This window comes from Lycorma delicatula, chromosome 6 (assembly GCF_047948215.1).
Source record: "Lycorma delicatula isolate Av1 chromosome 6, ASM4794821v1, whole genome shotgun sequence".
Taxonomy (NCBI): domain Eukaryota; kingdom Metazoa; phylum Arthropoda; class Insecta; order Hemiptera; family Fulgoridae; genus Lycorma; species Lycorma delicatula.
In genome coordinates, this window is record NC_134460.1 from 165,065,826 (window position 1) to 165,084,637 (window position 18,812).

At 31.3% G+C, this 18,812-nt stretch overlaps 2 protein-coding genes across 4 annotated transcripts in view; one reads left to right on the forward strand and one right to left on the reverse strand.

Moving 5' to 3' along the window:
* The window catches only part of pip (heparan sulfate 2-O-sulfotransferase pipe), a 398,529-nt gene that overhangs the window by 249,781 nt on the left and 129,936 nt on the right, over positions 1-18,812 (reverse strand). The gene's annotated exons all lie outside the window — the stretch shown is intronic.
* Positions 1-18,812, forward strand: part of LOC142326472 (putative tubulin polyglutamylase TTLL9) — a 388,004-nt gene that overhangs the window by 101,053 nt on the left and 268,139 nt on the right. For both annotated transcript variants that reach the window (XM_075369043.1, XM_075369046.1), the window contains exon 2: positions 14,128-14,267. The gene's annotated coding sequence lies outside the window, so the exon portion shown is untranslated. The remainder of the gene's footprint in view (positions 1-14,127; positions 14,268-18,812) is intronic.

The following is an 18,812-nucleotide window of genomic DNA, read 5'->3' on the forward strand; positions in this document are numbered from 1 at the left end:
TCAGCTGTATTCATTAACGTATACAAATTCCTTTTCTTTTCCTTAAAATTAATACACTTAAAACTGAAGGTATAATAAAAAAACAAAAGAAACGAAGTATAAGAAAAATAAATAAATAGAAGGAGGGGGAAATACGTTTAATAAATCAAAATAATTAATCTTTATTTTCTTTTTCTTTCTATTCTTATTAAAACAATAAATAATTTAATGATTGAAGAGAAAGTGTAAAAGATAAACCTAACCTATCTAATCTTTATAACATATTCTCTGTCCTTCAATTCTGAGTCGATAGTTTGTATTACAATATTATTATTATTATTGGATTAAGGCAAGGCTGTTATGATGTCGATGCACTTTCCTTTATAAAACTTGTAGAATTGGTTCAGCGTGTTAGATAGTTCATTGAACTCGTTGCTATTGAAATATATTTCAGATATATAAGAGATATAAGGGAAAAAACTTGTTACAATTAATGATTGTACTAGTTTTATAGAATTATATGTAAGTCAAGTTGAAGGCTGTTTGAAAAAGGTAAGATCGCTTTCAAATATTTCTAGGTAAACGACTTATTAATTTTAGATAATAAGTTCGCACAAGTCCTTGTTATTGTTTTTAAATTAATGTTATAAGTGTACAGTAATTTGATAAATCGGTGAAGAATTATAAATACTCGCGTATAATTGTAAGAGAAAATTTTACATACAATCCTGTATAATTTCTCTTTGTTTTTGTATAAATTTTTTACATTTTTGATGCGACAATATGATAACAGTCTGACTATAACCTATACTAATCGCTATATAATTTGCCAGATGAATTTATCTATTGTAATAAAAATAATTGTAGAAAAAGTTTAATTACACCATTAGAATCGTCAATTTTTCTGTGTAAATTGTTTTAAAATAATATTTGAATAGCAAAGTTTGTAAGAACTTCGCCGATAAGAGTCCGCAGAACTGGACGGCACGGCAAAGTCAACGAACTATGTTTACAGTTCTAAACATGACCTAACTTAAAAGTGAAATGAAAATGGGAAAAAATTAAAAAAATAAGCGTGAAAACATTATATTTAAGTTCAGTTAGTAATAAAGAATACTTTCAAAAATACCTCGAATTTTGTTAGACAACCTTGTTTTATTCCATTTGACGAACCGCGGGACTCTAATGTCACTTTTCCCTCAAAAAGGTGGGTTTACGAATCGCGCCGCTAGGTAGCAGTACTTGATAGTACAAGGCAGCGTACAAAAACTTGATAATGTACTTGAAATAATAACATTTAATTAAAAGAAAATATACTACAGCTTGTTTTAATAGAAAATGCTCTTATGTAAATGAAGTACTGAAGATGGAACAATTTTTATAATTCGCATCATTTCATTAAAAAAAATTAAAGTATTATTTTACAAGAGATTATAGCTGCTAATAAAACACAAAAAACACGAACGGTAAGAAAGTGTTGCAAATGCGGCAACAAAGATTTGTTGCCGCATAAAACAGAAATAGATTCGATCCGTAAAATTTTTATTCTGCGATTAGAAATATTTGAACTAATTGATGGAAAAATAAAAAAAAGTTTATTTAATAATAATATAAAAAGGTTTGTCCACGGATACGATAAAAATTGAGGGTTAAATTTACGAAGTAATAAGTGCAATTATTACATCACGGATCTTCGATTCGTGAAGGTACTAGTTTTATTACAAAAAATAAAAATATAGAATTAAGTGAACGATATGAGTATCAACAAAAAAACCGGCTGAGAGATTAAAAAAATATATATATTTATTTGTTCTAGAAACGCAATAAATGTTAATAATAAATCCGTAAGATAACAATCAGTAATTCAGGAAAAAGATAAAAGAATAATCTAACAAAACGCAGTGACATCCAAAAAAATTACAATGAAATTGTAAAACGTTGAGTAAGAACCTCGCAGATATGATTTCTTCCGCTCAAAAAAAAAAAAATCTGTAATATAAATAAAACTATTTTTAAGAAAATGATACTGATATCAAAAAAGGTAAGACGCTACGTTTCTATTATCAAAATATTTTTTTAATTTAGAATTTTGTTAAAAGAAAATACATATTAAATATACGTAATAGACAACATAATTATTGCATATGCAATAATATATAATAAACAATGTTTAAGCGTTGCATATAATAAGCAAAAAATAGAAAAATTTGTTACAAAACTCATACCGGTCCGATTTCATTTATATGTAATACATACCACATTTATAGAAATAATACAATTTTTATGATTATTCGTTGTTTAATAAATCAAATCGGGCCGATAAAATTTCTGTAAGAAATTTTTCTATTTTTTTGCTTATTATATGGAAGGCTTAAACATTGTTTATTATCTGTTATTGTATATCTATTGTCTATCACATATAATATTTAACATGTATTCTTTTTTTAAACAAAATTCTAAATTAATAACAGATTTTGATAATAGAGATGTAGCGTATCTTTTTTGATATAGGTATCGTTTTATTAAAAACAATTTTATTTAAATTACAGAAATTTTTGTTTTTTAGCGGCGAAATGATATCTGCGAGACTTTTAATGTACGGTTTAGAATTTCATCGTAATTTTTTTGGATATCATTTTCAGTTTTCTTTTTATTGACGTGAAAATAACATTTTTTAGGAAATTTTCAAAAAAGTAAAGTTTACTTACAAAAATATTAATAAGATAAACAGAAACGATGAAAGTAAATACGATTATGACGGACTGAGTGAGCCTAGGTCAAGGTGTTAGGCAAAGTGACACGACACTGTTCAAGATTTTTTTCCATGATATACGTTAAGGAATATATTAGAAGACGCAGAGGAAGGAATAAGTATACGAGACGAAAATTAAAATGTATACCGTTTACTGATGATATGATAATTCAAGCTGATGGCACTCACGCGCGTCAAAGATTATTATCAGCCCTGTAAAAAGAAATGAAAGTGTACGAGGTGAAGATAAAGTTAGGAAGAAGTAAACGACAAAAAGGATTTAACTATAAGGAAAAATAAAGGAAGAATGGAAAAAGTAAAAAATTACAGATATTTGGGGACTATGACGACACAGGACTGGAAGAACACAACGCAATGAAAAGGAAGGCTTTATTACGAAGAGAAACACTGGATCGAATGAAATACCGGATTGTGTGGATATGAAGAAGGTCGGAAAAAGTAAAACGGACGGATAAAGAAAGGAATGAGAAACGAACAGAAATTAAGAAAAAGATTACTTATGAGGGAGTACACAAACAAAAACTAGTCTATACAAGAAGAACAAAAAAAGACTTGGTTCGGAAACGGGTGGTGACGGTGCTGGCGTAACGAACCTCTCTTTATTTCTACTCTCTTTTTCGTTTAGTCTCTGGAACCACCCTAAAATACAACTTTAGAGCGTGAATGAGGATGATATGAATGAATGTAAATGAAGTGTAGCCTTGTGCAGTCTCAGGTCGACCGTTCCTTAACGTGTTGTTAATTGAAACCCGATCGACAAAGAACATCGTTATCCACGATCTAGTATTGAAATCCGTATAAGTCCGTTCCTTCTCGGCGATGGTCTCCCGAATTTCCCTTGCCCGTCGCTATCTGCAGGCTGCCTGGCGCTCCCTTGCCGCAATAGCAATGGGTATAACGCCGGCGACCACCGGTAAGGCAGGCTCGCAATAATAATAATAGTTAAAAAAATTATATGTGACATCACAGGACTTCTTGTACGCCTATTGAATTACAAATATTTTTTATTACATTTTTGTTTTTCATATTTTTTTTTTATTGTTATTGAATTATTGTTTATTGTACTTGTTTTTTTTTTAAATCACAGGTTGAAAATGATTAATAAATCAAATATTTAAATTAAAAAAAAGGTAACAAAAAAAAAAGAAATGAAGTCGAATTCTCGCCGATGTGCCATCCCCTTTGCAAGGTTCGAATATTTCGTTAATTAAAATTTTATTCGGCTGTAATTCTGCAACCGATGAAAATAAGTACCGCTTACGATATATCGTTGAAAAGCTCTCGATAAGGGCTTATTACTGCTGTTTAGAAAAAGTCCTAAATCCAAAATGTCAACGTTCTACGGCTAATTGTTTTTGAGTTATACGAGGATATATACGTACGTACAGAAGTCACGTTGAGACTAATCAAAATGGATTCAGGGATGTTCAGGGATGAACTGAAATTTTTCGCAATTACAATACTTTGTACTCATACAAGGAAGTAAAAAATAGTAATCGTTATTATAACTTCGAAACGTGCATTGAAAGTGAAAAAATCATATATTGTAATTGTGAATATAAAATTAACGAAAATAAATTTTTTGGGCGATTTTGAAAATCACCTTAATTTAAGTTTCTAAATTTTAAATACGTTTAATTAAACGGTTTCGGAGTATTGACACGATCTTATAAATAAATGAAAAAGACAATTTTATAAATAATATTTATGGAGCACGATTTATTTAACGATAAAATTTCCGTTTATTTTAGATTGATTCTAATAATAATAATAATAATAATAATGAAATATCACGTTAATAAAATCAAATCACGGCCGATGTACTGTAGGATGAATAACTAATATTACATTCTTGTTAATATAATAAATGGAATAGCATTATTGTTTTTATTATTATGACGGTAATCGTGGTGAAATGGTAGCGTTCCTGACTTTCATCCGCAGATTCTGGGATCGAGTTCCGGTCAAAAGTTACACTTTTCACACGCTGAAAAGTTCATAATCAAGCAGTAACTTTATTGAACATGTTGTATAAATAAATGAATTATTAGATATTATCGTTACAAGATTGATGTAATACCGTTTATATTTTGAATTTAGTAAAATTCAAACCCACCGGGTCGGTGTAGCGGTAAACTCGTCGTCGTAAATCAACCGATTTCGAAATCGAAGTTCTCGGATTCAAATCCTAATAAAGGTTTATTTGGTTTATTCAGATTTGAATTCTAGATCGTGGATATCGGTGCTTGTTGACGGTTGGGTTTCAATTAATCACACTTCTCAGGAGTAATCGACCTGAGTTTATTAAAGACTAAAAATTTACCGGTACAGTTACATTACACCGAGTCGCTAATGACTAATTGTTGATGCGATATCAATAAAAGTGTAAAAGAAAAAGAAATATTTCTCTTTTTTTTATAATTTCTAGTTCTCGATTAAGACTTCCAAGCTATTAAAAAGTATATATTTTAAATTCATAGACTGTTGTTTATATTATATCGAGTGAAGTTGTATGATATTTCTATTTGTTTCTATTATAACAAGCTGTGTTGTATTTGAGAGAAAAATGTATACCCGTCCACGGATTCTTGTGCTTTTCAAATCTTTAGTCAAAAAGTTTTGTTTAATAACACTTTTGATAAAGCTTACTAGAGTTTAATTTTTTTTTTTTTTTTGAGCTAAGGATATTTTTTTATTTCCTTCATTTCTTGGTAGTACAATTTTGAATTAAAAAAAAAATTGCCCAAAATACTGAAACCCTTGCAATTCTTTTACTTGTTATATTCTTTTGATCCGAGGATTCATTAAAAGGTCATCTGCAAATAACGAGAACCTTTAATACTCGATAACCGTTAAATTACAACACTACTACAGATTAAATGGCAAGGTATTATTTACTTTAATTACCACGATATTTAATTTAAAAATATATACGAAATAAAAATAAAAGCTGACAACACACTTGTAGGACTTTCCCGTCAAGCGGGTTTTTCTGATGCACGGCTTACACACACATACACATACAACTTAATTTAAAATATTTATCACCTTATTTAAATATAATATTTTTTGTTTATTTAATTCAACGATTCGCGCAGTGGCGGTACTAGCGGCCGCTTCAAATACTTTCTACACTTTAAAGATGCATTTATTTAATTATACCGGTCACTTGTGACGTCACGACATAGCGTAGTTGTAGATCAGTGATACGCTAGCGTTCCTTGTGGTGAGAGGGGGAACTAATGACGCACTAAACCTACTTAGTCAAAAGCGATTTTATTAATTTTTTTTGGAAATATTATTTTTTTAATCGTTAACAAATGCGCCTACGAAAAATAAGACCTTAATTAGGCGAAATATCGAAATACCGAGGGTGAACTTGTTGTACAGCCTCACCCCCTTGACCCTTTAAATTGAAAATTTGACGCTCTCAATGTTTCAAATGTAGAAGTAATCTGACCAAGTTTGGTCAAAATCGGTCGAGTAGTTCTGGAGATATATGATGATTTAGGGTGCGACACCGAACACACACACACACACAACACGAACATAAGGAAAATTTCCATCCGGTTTTTTATTTTTTTGGGGTTCTTTAGGTGTCAAAACATCAAGATCCGGTGAAAACCGTACACGCCAATCGCAAATTGGCCCGATTATAATACTTTTCCTTCTAAAGCTATAGCTCTGCTATAGCGAAGACGGGAAAGTAAAAATTACTACGGGGCGTTTTACCCCGTTTTATTACTACCGCGATTTTTCCGTTTGCTTATAACTAGTAAGTGAAAGAATTTATTGAAAAATGGTTTTCCTTATTATTTTTCATGTAAAACCTTACGTTATAATCATGTATGATATGTCCACTTTCATAAACAAAAAATAATTTCACTCAGTGTGGCAGATCCAAGACGGTGGACAAAAATTTTAAACGTAATATGAAGTAGTAATTTTTGCACTGTACATAGTGCAAAAATTACTACGAATTTGTATACCTTGTAGTATATCTCACGTTTGAAAAATGAGGCCGTTTCCGTAATTTCACATCATCCTTTATATTTAACATTTTATTTATCGTGTAAGGGGTTTAAATTGTTATTTTACTGTATATCAGTTTAATTTTTTTATTTATTACCTTCGCGTAGTTTTTCATCCTATTATTTCTTATAATTACTATTATTTTTTTTCGATAGAAGACTTAAATTATATTTATTATTATATTTTTTTTATTTTTCATTAATTTAGTATACTGTAATACTTCTTGATTCAAGGTTTTTCCAATGTTTCCACCATTACCCTTTCTGAAAAATATTAGGAGTGGCATAACCAATTTCTTTTTAATTCGTGGAATAATTCACCTATTTACCATTCCTGTGGTTTTGATACGAATAATGTAATAATTCATCGATTTAATAAAAATATCAAATATTCAGCACTAGTATCAATTTTTCTATAAAATAGTTGCATTTTATTCAAAAAAAACGTCGTTTAAGTAAAATAAATAAGAATTATATGTTTATATATTTATCCTTGTTAAAAGGGAAAAAAAATTTACGCCCTAGCAAATTCTGGGAAAGCTCAATAACGTCGATGATATAAAAAAAACTGATGTGGACGTTACATAACTTCCTTGAACGTCTATTAAATTACATATACAGGTTTTTTCTGCACTTCATTTAAACTTATTTTATTTGAAAAAGAGGTACGATTTTCCAAGTCTTTAATAAAGGGGACAGTTAAGCAATTGTTGAAAATTAGTTTTTATTAGCATCGAACATTTATACAATTATTAATCCAAGAATCTTACATGAAATATTAGGATAGAATAAAACTCCCTTTATTATTCGTATTACTAGATCGGTATTCGTATTTTCGTGAGTTGGTGATTAACAAAAGTTTCAGTTCTCTGGTGTGTCGTATAAATAAAAGTTAATAATAATTAAACTATTCCGTTTAATGAACTCCTGTATATCGGTTACAAATGTTAATCTCGATCTAACGGTGTAAAATATTTAGATTTTATTATTGGATTATTTAGTGAATAATGAAAAACGAAAAAGAAACAATTATACGGGAAAAAGAAAGATAAGATGAAGAAATATATTCCCAAAAAAGAAGACAAGAAGATGAATATGAAGAGGAAGAAAACGTTAAAATCGAGGAAACAATACAAAGATTAAGAGAGGGTGATGAATATAAAGAAAGAGAAAATTTGAAAACTATAGAACGCGTACGCAAATTCATATCAGAAGAATATACCAAACCATAAAGAGATTAAATGTTTGGCGACAAAAATCAAATAAACGAAATGATAATCAACTCCGGCTTAGGAAGAATATTGTCCGACAATATCAGAGGAGTAACGAACTAAAAGATAAGAATTTTTTGTAATTTATTAAAGATCGGACATGTATGCCTCAGTGTATATGTTGTTTAAGTGAGGATCTATTTTTCAGTCTGTAGTTAACTTTAATGTAGATAAAATTTAACAGAAATTCCAGAATAATTAAACAAATTAAACAGAAATTAAACTAGAAAATCCAAAAATGATTCTAAGTTATAATTTTCTATTAACATTAAATAATCAGGTATTTCGACAAATCTATTACATATACGCATTTTTAAAAGTACATAAAATTTTATTTCACTAATAACTTCTGATTTTTTTTTATTATGATTGAATAATTATTATTTATTGTGATTTATTTTTTACGATTCGGGTTAATAATTATTAATAAATCAATACAGTTTTAATATGAAGATCCATATATTTCATTAATTAAGATTTCATTTCGCTATAAGTCTGAAACCAACGAAAATCAGTACCACTTTATGATATATCGTTGAAAAGCTGTCAATGAGGGCTTATTACTGCATTTAAGAAAAAGTCCAAAATCCAAATTGTTTTGGGTTTTGGGATTTTTTGGACACTTTTGGTTCAATCAATTGTAATCTAAGGAGTGCTGAACAACTAGATGTTACAACAGTCCTAAATCCAAAATTTCAACATCCTACGGCTAATCGTTTTCAGTTGTGCGAGATACATACGTACGTACAGACAGTCACTCCGAAACTAGTCAAAATGGATATTTCCCTTGAAATCTGGAAACTGAAATTTTTCGCTGAGATTTTACTTCGTAAAATGAACAAAGCTGAAATAATTGAAAACCGAAAAAGATATATTGATACTGTTCGTGATGTTGCAATTTTGTTAATAGTTTTTTCATTAGATTTATTACAAAATTTGTCAACCGTGTTTTCAAAGAAGCAAAGAGAGAGATATTTAAATGGATTGTCCAAAAATATGACATTTTGAAGTACACTAGGAGTATCGCATTATAATCCCTACTTACAAAGGCGTTTGGACTCCATTTAAATTTTTTAAATTATATCAAATTTCAAGGAAGAGTAATTACTTTTACCAAAAGCCAAAATTAATGGAAAATTAAGCAAAAGTAAAAGACTTTATGAGATCATTGTATAAAGAGAAAATAAGAAGCACGGTTTAAAGAAAATGAAATATAAATATTAAAATAGTAATAAAAAAATAATTAACTCGATGCTTATTCTATCTTTTCTTTGTATCGAGCTTCATTTTTATAAAGAATTATAATGCGCTAACAGTCTTCCATGTGGTCAGGGATCAATCGAACGTTGTCATTCGTGAACTTTTTCTTGTAATTTTCATTTTTTTTTAGCTTCTTGCGCTTATTTAAATTTACTGGGCCGGTCGTAGACTCGGGTACGTGAGAATGTCATAACCCCAAACTGCGCTCTCAATACTGTCAAAATTTTAGCGGGTTTGACGCCCTCTCTCTTTTTTCCTGTTTAGCCTCCTGGAATTACCGTTCAGGTGTTACTTCAGAGGATGATATGTACGAGTGAAAATGACGTGTAGTCTTATACAGTCTCAGTTCGACCGTTCCTGAGAAATGTGGTTAATTGAATCCCAACAACCAAAGAACACCGGTATCCACGATCTAGTATTCAAATCCGTATAAAAGTAACTGCCTTTACTAGGACTTGAACGCTGGAACTCTCGACTTCCAAATCGGTTGATTCGGGAAGACGCGTTCACCATTAGATCAACCCGGTGGGTTGGGTTTGACGCCCTCACTATTGAGAAACTTCATGATAATACGTCGCTCAATGTCGATATGGAACCTCTGGTTGAGACATTGAGCTATTTACCAAAGAAACGCGAAGGTCGAGGTGACTGGAAGCATATTTCTACCGTCGTCCGTATCACTCCGCTCCAACCTACATACGTTCGTACGAAAGCTCTGAAGACAAAACGTCTCGTTTCTATTTGATTGAACCTCGCAGTAACATTAATTAAAATTTTATTTTAAAATAAACGCGTTTTAGATGTTAAACTTCTTTGAAATTATGTTTTTACTCCTTGCTTGTGTTAATTACCGACTTAGATGTGTTAACAGATATTTTACATATTATAAATTATTTGGTACGTAGTTCCTTTTCCTTTCAATGACATCGTTAGGAAAAGGAACAATTAATTAGCTTGCAGTTGCTAATAAGCTCTAACAATTTTGTTTTTAAACTTCATATTTTAACTCGATCCTTTTAGTTAAAATAACTAAACAAACGATAGAAAAATAATCAAAAATAATTCTCGTTATAAAGTTTTTAATATAAAGAGTTTTACGACACTGCTTAAATACTCGTATTTCTTCTAGCTTTTTAGCGAATCTTTTATTATATCGATCAAAGATTAAAAAGAAAAGAATACAATCGTCTAAAAGTGCTATATAACTTTGCGAGTGAATTTGCGTGTGTTATTGTATCGTAAAAAAAAATTGTGCAAAAGGTGTTATTACACTGTTAGAATCGTCAAATTTTTACGCGTAAAATAACACTATAAAAATCTGATGTAGACATGTGACTTCCTTGTACGCCTATTAAATTACGATACACTGTTTTGCTGCACTTCATTTCAACTTATTTCATTTGAAAGTGAGATACGATCCTCCAATTCTTCAATAAAGTGGACAGTTACATAATTGCATTGAGGTGGACACCGCATTGCATCACAGTTTTTGTGGTGTCCGTATCAGCACTTTAGATTAGTTTATACATTAATTTTTTTACACGTCGGTCAAGTAAATATGTAGTGTAAGTGAGAAAGTCTCCCGTCCGTAACCGTCCACACGTCGGTTCGAATCCGACTTCATATACGTATATTTTCTTTTAACTATTTTATTTAATTTGGAAATACTGATTTATTAATAACCATTAACCTCTGTAAAAATGTTTGAATTAAAATTAAAAGTACATGAAATTTTATTTCACTTTTAAGTTCTGATTTTTTTTTATTGTTATTGAATTGTTATTAATAAATAAATATTTTTAAATTAAACAAAATAAAGTTAAAAAAAAACTATATATAAATATCTGAAGTCGGATTTGAACCGATGCGCCTTCCTGTTGTAAGATCTAAATATTTCATTAATTAAATTTTATTTGGCACCGATTTTTTAACTCTGGAAACGATAAAAAGGGTACCACTTATAATATATCGTTGGAAAGCTCTAAATGAGGGCTTGTTACTCTACAGTTAAGAAAAAGTCCAATATCCAGATTATTTTAGATTTTTGGCTCTTTTGAACACTTTCGGTCCATTCGATTGCAATCAAAATGGGAGATGCACCACTAGATGTTACACAGTCCTAAATCCGAAATTTTAGCATCCTACGGTTAATCGTTTTTGAGTTATGCGAGACACATTTGTATGTATGTGTGTATTATAATTATTTTTAATTTAAGTACATTGATTTATTAATTACTAACCTCTGATTGTAAAAAAAATTTACAATAAATAAAAATTCAATAACAATAAAAAAAATATATGAAAAAATATTAGAAGTTATTAATGAAATAAAACTTTATGTAATTTTCATTTAAGAAAATGTATATATGTAATTTAATAGGCGTACAAGGAAGTCATGTGGTGTCCACTTAAAATTTTTATTTAAGCTGCTATTGGAGCACAGCGGCCCCTTGCAGTACTGAGTAGTTGGCAACTGCACGCAGCGCACGAACGATTCATTCGTCGAACGATTTATACTTCTTTATACAAACGATTTTTCTAAAATTATATTTGAACTCTGAAAAAAAAAAACTTTGGGGTTAGAACTGTGTTAAAAAATCACATCTCATGAAACAGCTAAAAACGTTCAAGATTTTGAAGCTTTTCGTTGTTGTTAGTTCGCTAAATTTATAAATGCTATTTAGTTACAATTGGCAAAAACATTTAACAAAATCACGTGTTATGTTATTGTATTGCAGTACAAAACAATATTTACGCGTCGTTTTCCGTTTCCATTTCAACGAGATAAAGATTGGAAAAAATAGAAATTTTACAGTCGATTTTTGGAAAAGAAGAATTTAGATATTTACAAAAATATATTCGACGGAGATAAAAATATAATAATGCTTTCAAGTTATACATCTAACCATAATTTATCACTCTGCCCGGTACTATCGATTAATTGATTTTTAAAACACCCGTACTTTATTATGAAAACCAAACACTAGGACAGTTTTCGTGTAACTTAACATTTCGGCTTACGAGAAAAGATCTTATTACGCATCGATATCCATTTTTTAACGAATTACCGAACCGTTTAGAAAATCGTGTTACTAATTTGTATAAAATACAATTAAAACATTTTCCTTTAACGGAATATTACGCTATCGATGCATTTTAAAATAATATTAATTAAACAAAAGCTGACAACATTCGCAGGACTTTCCCGTCACGCGGCTTTTTTCTGATGCACGGCTTACACACACAACTTATTAAAAATATTTATCATTTTATTTAAATATAATATTTTTTTTTACAGCAACTGTAGGTCAGTGCTTCACCAGTGCCTTAGTAGTGACATCGGATACTATTGACGCAGTATACCCACTTAGCCATGAGTTTAGAGCATTTTTTAGGGTGGGAGTGCAACTTAGAAAAAACCTTTTTTGCAAATATTATTATTTTTAATTTATTAACAAATGCGCTTCAGAAAAATAAGACCTTAATCGGTTGAAATTTCGAGATACTGAGGGTGACCTTGCTCTACTTACCCTTTAAGTTGAAAATTTAACGGCATCAATGTCTCTTATACAGAAGTAATCTGACCGAGTTTGATCGAAATCGATCTAGTAGTTATGGAGATACGAATGTACATCCGGAAAATTTCCAACTGGTGTTTTGGCTTCGTTAGTTGTCAAAACGTAAAGATCCGGTGAAAACTGTATATACCCAAACTGGACCGATTACAATACTTTCCATTCTACAGCTACAGCGCTAGACGGGAAAGTAGAATTTAAAAAAAAAAAATTAATGTTCTACATCTCGTTCAACGTGTACATAAATATATAATCAAATTATCTTCATTATCGTATTCTGAATTATGAATTACTTTATAGTTAGTTATTTTATATGCGTAGTATTTTCACGTAATTATATAATTTAATTAATATGGACTTTATTATATATATATATATATATATTAATTTTGATAACATGGTCCGTAATATATAAATATTTAAACATATAAATTATTTATATAATAATAATTTTCACTTACCAAGATTCATTAATAGTAACTATGTTCGAGCGCTTTCGGATATTATTACTTCATCCTCAGGTAATAATATAATTTATATAATATATTATTATATAATACATAATAATTTATATTTATGTAATTTATAATGTATTTTATAAATATTTACTTTCTGTATCGATAATTATAACAAAATAAATTATAAAATGAATATAATGATTGATCGTCAAAGAGATAAAATCAACGTTATCCGTCATGTCAGTAAGAAGGTCAGATTTATTTCAAAAACAACAAACTGTGTCGTGTCCTTAGTACTGACAACACGGATAATTTTAACTCTTTGACGATCAATTTTATGTTTATTTTAAAATTTATTTCATTACGATTATCGATTTGTAAAGTAAATATTTATAATGTAGATAACATCACCCACCGGGTCGGTCTAGTTGTGAACTCGTCCTCGCAAATCAGCTGATTTCAAAGTCGAGAGTTCCAAAGTTCAATTCCTAGTAAAGGCAGTTACTTTTATACCGATTTGAACACTAGATCGTGGATACCGGTGTTCTTTGTTGGTCGCGTTTCAATTAACCACACATCTCAGAAATGGTCGACCTGAGACCGTACAATACTACACTTCACTTACACTCACACGTATCATCCTCATTCATCCTCTGAAGTAATACCTGATGGTGATTCCCAGAGACTAAACAGGGCCAAAAAAAAGTGCCAACAATAATTATGTATAATATTATTTTTTATAATTAGTTTTTATTAACTATTAACTATTCTGTTTTCTAGGTGGTGGTCGACGATGAATTGCGTTCGCTGTCGTGGTGAACGCACTTTTATTGGCGCCTGAGAGTGGTAGGGTTGCAGCGCCGCTACAGTGGAAGAACTGCGCGGACATCTGTGCGGTGGGAGTGATGCTGTATCAGCGCGTACGTATACTGTGCGCCAGCTCACATCGTTGCTACCGTGTTCGCCCGTCGATATTAAATTAAGCATATATGTGGTAACAATATATATATATATATATATATATATATATATATATAAAATGTTACATTGTTCAAAAATGTATTATGTTGGTCGAATCAGGGTTTCATCACGGTTTCCCTTAATACATCCAGCCAAACGCTAGAGGAGTTTCTTTTTTATTCGTAGACTAGCATATCTAACCCACCGAATTGATCTAGTGCTGAACGCGTCTTAGTAAATCTGCTGATTTGTAAGTTGAGAGTTCCAGCGTTCAAGCCCTAGTAAAGGCACTTACTTTTATGCGGGTTTGAATACTAGATCGTGAATACCGGTTTTCTTTGGTAGTTGGGTTTCAATTAACCAGACATCTCAGGATCGGTCGACCTGAGAATCTACCAGAAAACATCATTTACATTCATAAATATCATCCTCATTCATCCTCTGAAGTAATACTACCTGAACGGTAATTCCCGGAGGCTAAACAGGAAAAAAAAAGACTAGCATATTTAATCATTGTGATATATATATATATATGTATGTATGTATCCATCAGAAAAATAATATTCATTCATTTATTCAGTATAAATAATAACGTAGTAATGAGTTGAAATTAAATTTAAAATATACAATATCTTGGCGAGGCATAAGTATCATTTTAGTTTAACATAAAAAAAAAACATACGCATAAAATTATTTAAAAATTCTATATTAGTATTATATTCGAAAAATTAATTAATATAATTGTATTTTGTGGGTCATGTTTATATTCCTTACGTGTATATAGAAAACCATCTAATTTTAGTTTAAAGCAATAGTTATCATTGAGCGAGTAATTAAATAATTTTTTCCTTCAAAGTATACATTTTAAATATATATATATACACGACTAGGTGTAATTAATAAAACCTGTTTGTCCTTGAACTTCTTAATGTTTCTTTTATTTTTTTATTTTTAATAATAAAAAATATTTTTCTTTTCTACACATTCACACACTTTATAATAATAATTAATTATAATTTGTATGTATACGGCGCACATTGTATCTATTTTCTTTATTTACAATGTGTACCGATTAAGACACGCTCAGGGACTCTAAATCAAAATACTGCAATATTTTTTTTGTGTTTAGTATACTCTTTAAATTAAAAACCTTCAGAGCCTATAAAGTTTAAAATTAGCATAGACAGCTTACTTTTATACGGATTTAAATACTAGACAGTATTTATCGGTGTACTTTGGTATTTGGGTTTAATTCACGTACGGACGGCCTAAATTTGTACCAGACTACACCTCTTATTTTCACGTCATTCATATAATCCTTATCTCACCGGGTCACGGGTTTGTTTATTGTTCACAAGTTAAACGTAAAGCAAGTACGTATTAAGAATACAAATAAAAGTCTAAAATTTAAAAAAATAAACGTAAAGTACCGCTAAAAAAAAATATATATTTATTCTCTTATATATTTCTATCTTGATGGTGGAGTGGAAACGTCTCTGCTTTTTATCCGAAGAGTCTACATTCGAGTCCCAGTCTGGTAAGGCATCTTTTGATGCATTATAATAAATTTCATTATCATTCACGACATCAAAAGCTGTTATAAGGAGTCGACCGCAACGAACAGAATATATTACGACAGTCAATTGCTTTTGGGTTTTTCTCTTCTAGGCAATAATGAACGTTCACGTACACCGATTCAATATTCCGAGTAAAAAGATTTTAGATATTTAACTGCGTTTAAAAATAAATAATAAATAATTCTCGTACAAGAAAACACTAGGTAATCAAAATTATATGTTTATTAGTTACTAGTCATTTTAAGGTGAAAGAACATGTTTAACTGTCAATGCTAATCTGATTTTCATATAAATAATTATTGAAAAAAATCTAAATATTGGAAATCGATAAGAAAGTTGCAGAAAGAAATCTGTAACTTTTATTTGTGTAAGATTCTGCTTTAAAAAATTTGTCATAAAATTTTTTTAAAATAATAATTTTAACTCAACCGCACCGTGAAGTTTTAAATTTTAAGCTTTATTAAAATTCAACATCGTAGCTTTAACAAAAAAAGCTGACAACACAGTTGTAGGACTTTCTCGTCACGCGGCTTTTTTGTGTAGCACGGCGTACACACGCATACACGCACAACTTAATTTAAATATTTATCATTTTATTTAAAGATAATAAATTTTTTAAATTTAATTCATCGATTCAAGTAAAGCGCACGCGCAAACCGTATTTCATTCGCGCGGGTGTGGCGGACTAGCGGCCACTTTAAATATTATTCATTTAATTAATTCTACCGCTCACCTGTAACGTTACAAAATTGCATTAGACCGCAGCAGCTGTACGTCAGTGCTACACTAGCGCTCGTTCTGGTGAAAGGGGATACTAATAAAGCAGTATACCCGCTTAGCCACCGGTTAATTTAAAGAATTTTTTGGGTGGGGATGCGATTTTGCCAAACGTTATTTGCAAATATTGTAATTTTGTAAACATTAATTAGGCGAAATCTCGAGATACTGAGGGTGACCTTGCTCTACAGCCTCATCCTCCAGAGGTGTAGCGAAGGGTAGGTCGGTGGAGGCGGCCCGCCTCCACCGACTTTTTGGAGATAAATAATAATATCTTGTAATCTGAACCAAAAATTTGAAACGTTTATTCAATTCGGACCGATTAAAATGAGCACGGAACTTTTTATTATTTAATTTGTCACGGAACCGGGGAATCCCCTTTCTTTAACCGAGTGTAGTCATCTCGCTCGCTCTAGGGACTGGCAACACCGTCTGTACTAACCGGTCGCTTTGCGGTAATTCCCTGTGTTTTATTTTGTGTTCGGATTGCTCACGACGAATATTCAGCGCGAGTTAATTCTTTCATTTAAAGAATAGCGTTTAATATTGTCTAATAACACCTGCAACATCAGTCGTCCGATTCAGAACGAATCGATCGACCTCGATTCATGATTTTCTTTAAGTGCGTGTTGTGATTTGCGATCGTTAAAGTATTGTACTCGGTCGAAACATTTTGCATTCATAATTTTACGTAATAACAACTTAATCTTCTCGATGCATATCATAAATGTCGCGTATATATCTATAAGTAGCATACGTGTAAGAAATTTTTGTAACAGATGTGTTTATTATATTAAAAAACATACACGTGACTTCTTTACTCGAACCCTGTTCTTTAGAATTTCTGTAAGTTTTGGATTTAAATAACTAAATAAGGGGACGGCGAATTTGGCCTACGCCCCGGGCGGTTGAAACTCACTCTACGCCACTGTCACCCCTTGACATTTTAAGTTGAAAATTTAATGAAATCTACATCTGATACGTAGAAGTAATCTGACCAAATTCGGTCAAAATATTTCGAGTACTTTTGGAAATATAAGGTTATTTAGAGGGCGACACCGAACATACAAACGTACGTACGAACATCCGGAAAATTTCATCCGGTTTTTTGGGTTCCTTTGGTGTAAAAACGTTAAGATCCGATGAAAACCGTACATGCCCAAACCGGGCCGATTACAATACTTTATCTTCTAAAGCTCTGCTGCAGCGCTAGACGGGAAAGTAATAATTTTTTTTTATATCGTTCCTTTAATCAAAATAGCATTCTTGTCCCGATCTGATGATTACACTACATTAGTACAGTATGTCACTTTAGTTACGTATTTGGGCGATTTTATTCAGGAATGTAGGATAATAAGCCTAATTTTGTTTCCTTTTTTTACCTTAGTCACCGTTTTGTTTGATATCTTCAGATTGGATTAACGAATTTTTTTACGATGATTTTTGAATACGAATCGTCGATTTGAGATGGCGGGGAGATATGGTCAGCACGGGTCCAGGTCTAGTGATGAACGCGTCTTCACAAATCCCAGTAGAGGCTTTACACGGATTTGAATACTAGATCGTGGATACCGGTGTTCTTTGGCGGTCGGGTTTCAATTAAGCACACATCCCAGGAACGGTCAAATTGAGACTGTACAACACTACACTTCGTTTACACTCAACCATATCATCGTCATTCATCCTCTGAACGGACCGCAAGGGTGGCGGGAGTTTATTATAGTCTCCCTGCTAATTGCAGAGCCTGGAAAAAGTCCCTTGCCGTTGCGTCTTTCTTTTATCGGTCGGGTTATTGAGTATTTAGTGGCGCTTATAGAATTTCGCGTTTTATTTACGGACGGATTTGGTGTTTTGCGTTCCGATCCGAAAGACCGATGCGAAATGATTTGCCGAGGCCGATAGTGAAAAACGTGTTATGAACCTTGTACTTCCGGCGTAATTCCCCTTCAGTCCTTTCGGGCTAACAGGAATACGCCTGCCGGGGCCCCGCTTTTTGGAGAAAGCAATGCGCTCTCTTCTCCGGAGGGAGTCGAATGTACCGGCTGTCAATCCTTGGAAGTAATACCTTACGCGGTTCCGGAGGGTAAACAGAAAAAGAAAGAGAGATCCAGTATTTCAAAACTTTACTCGGATTAGAATAATTTTTTATAT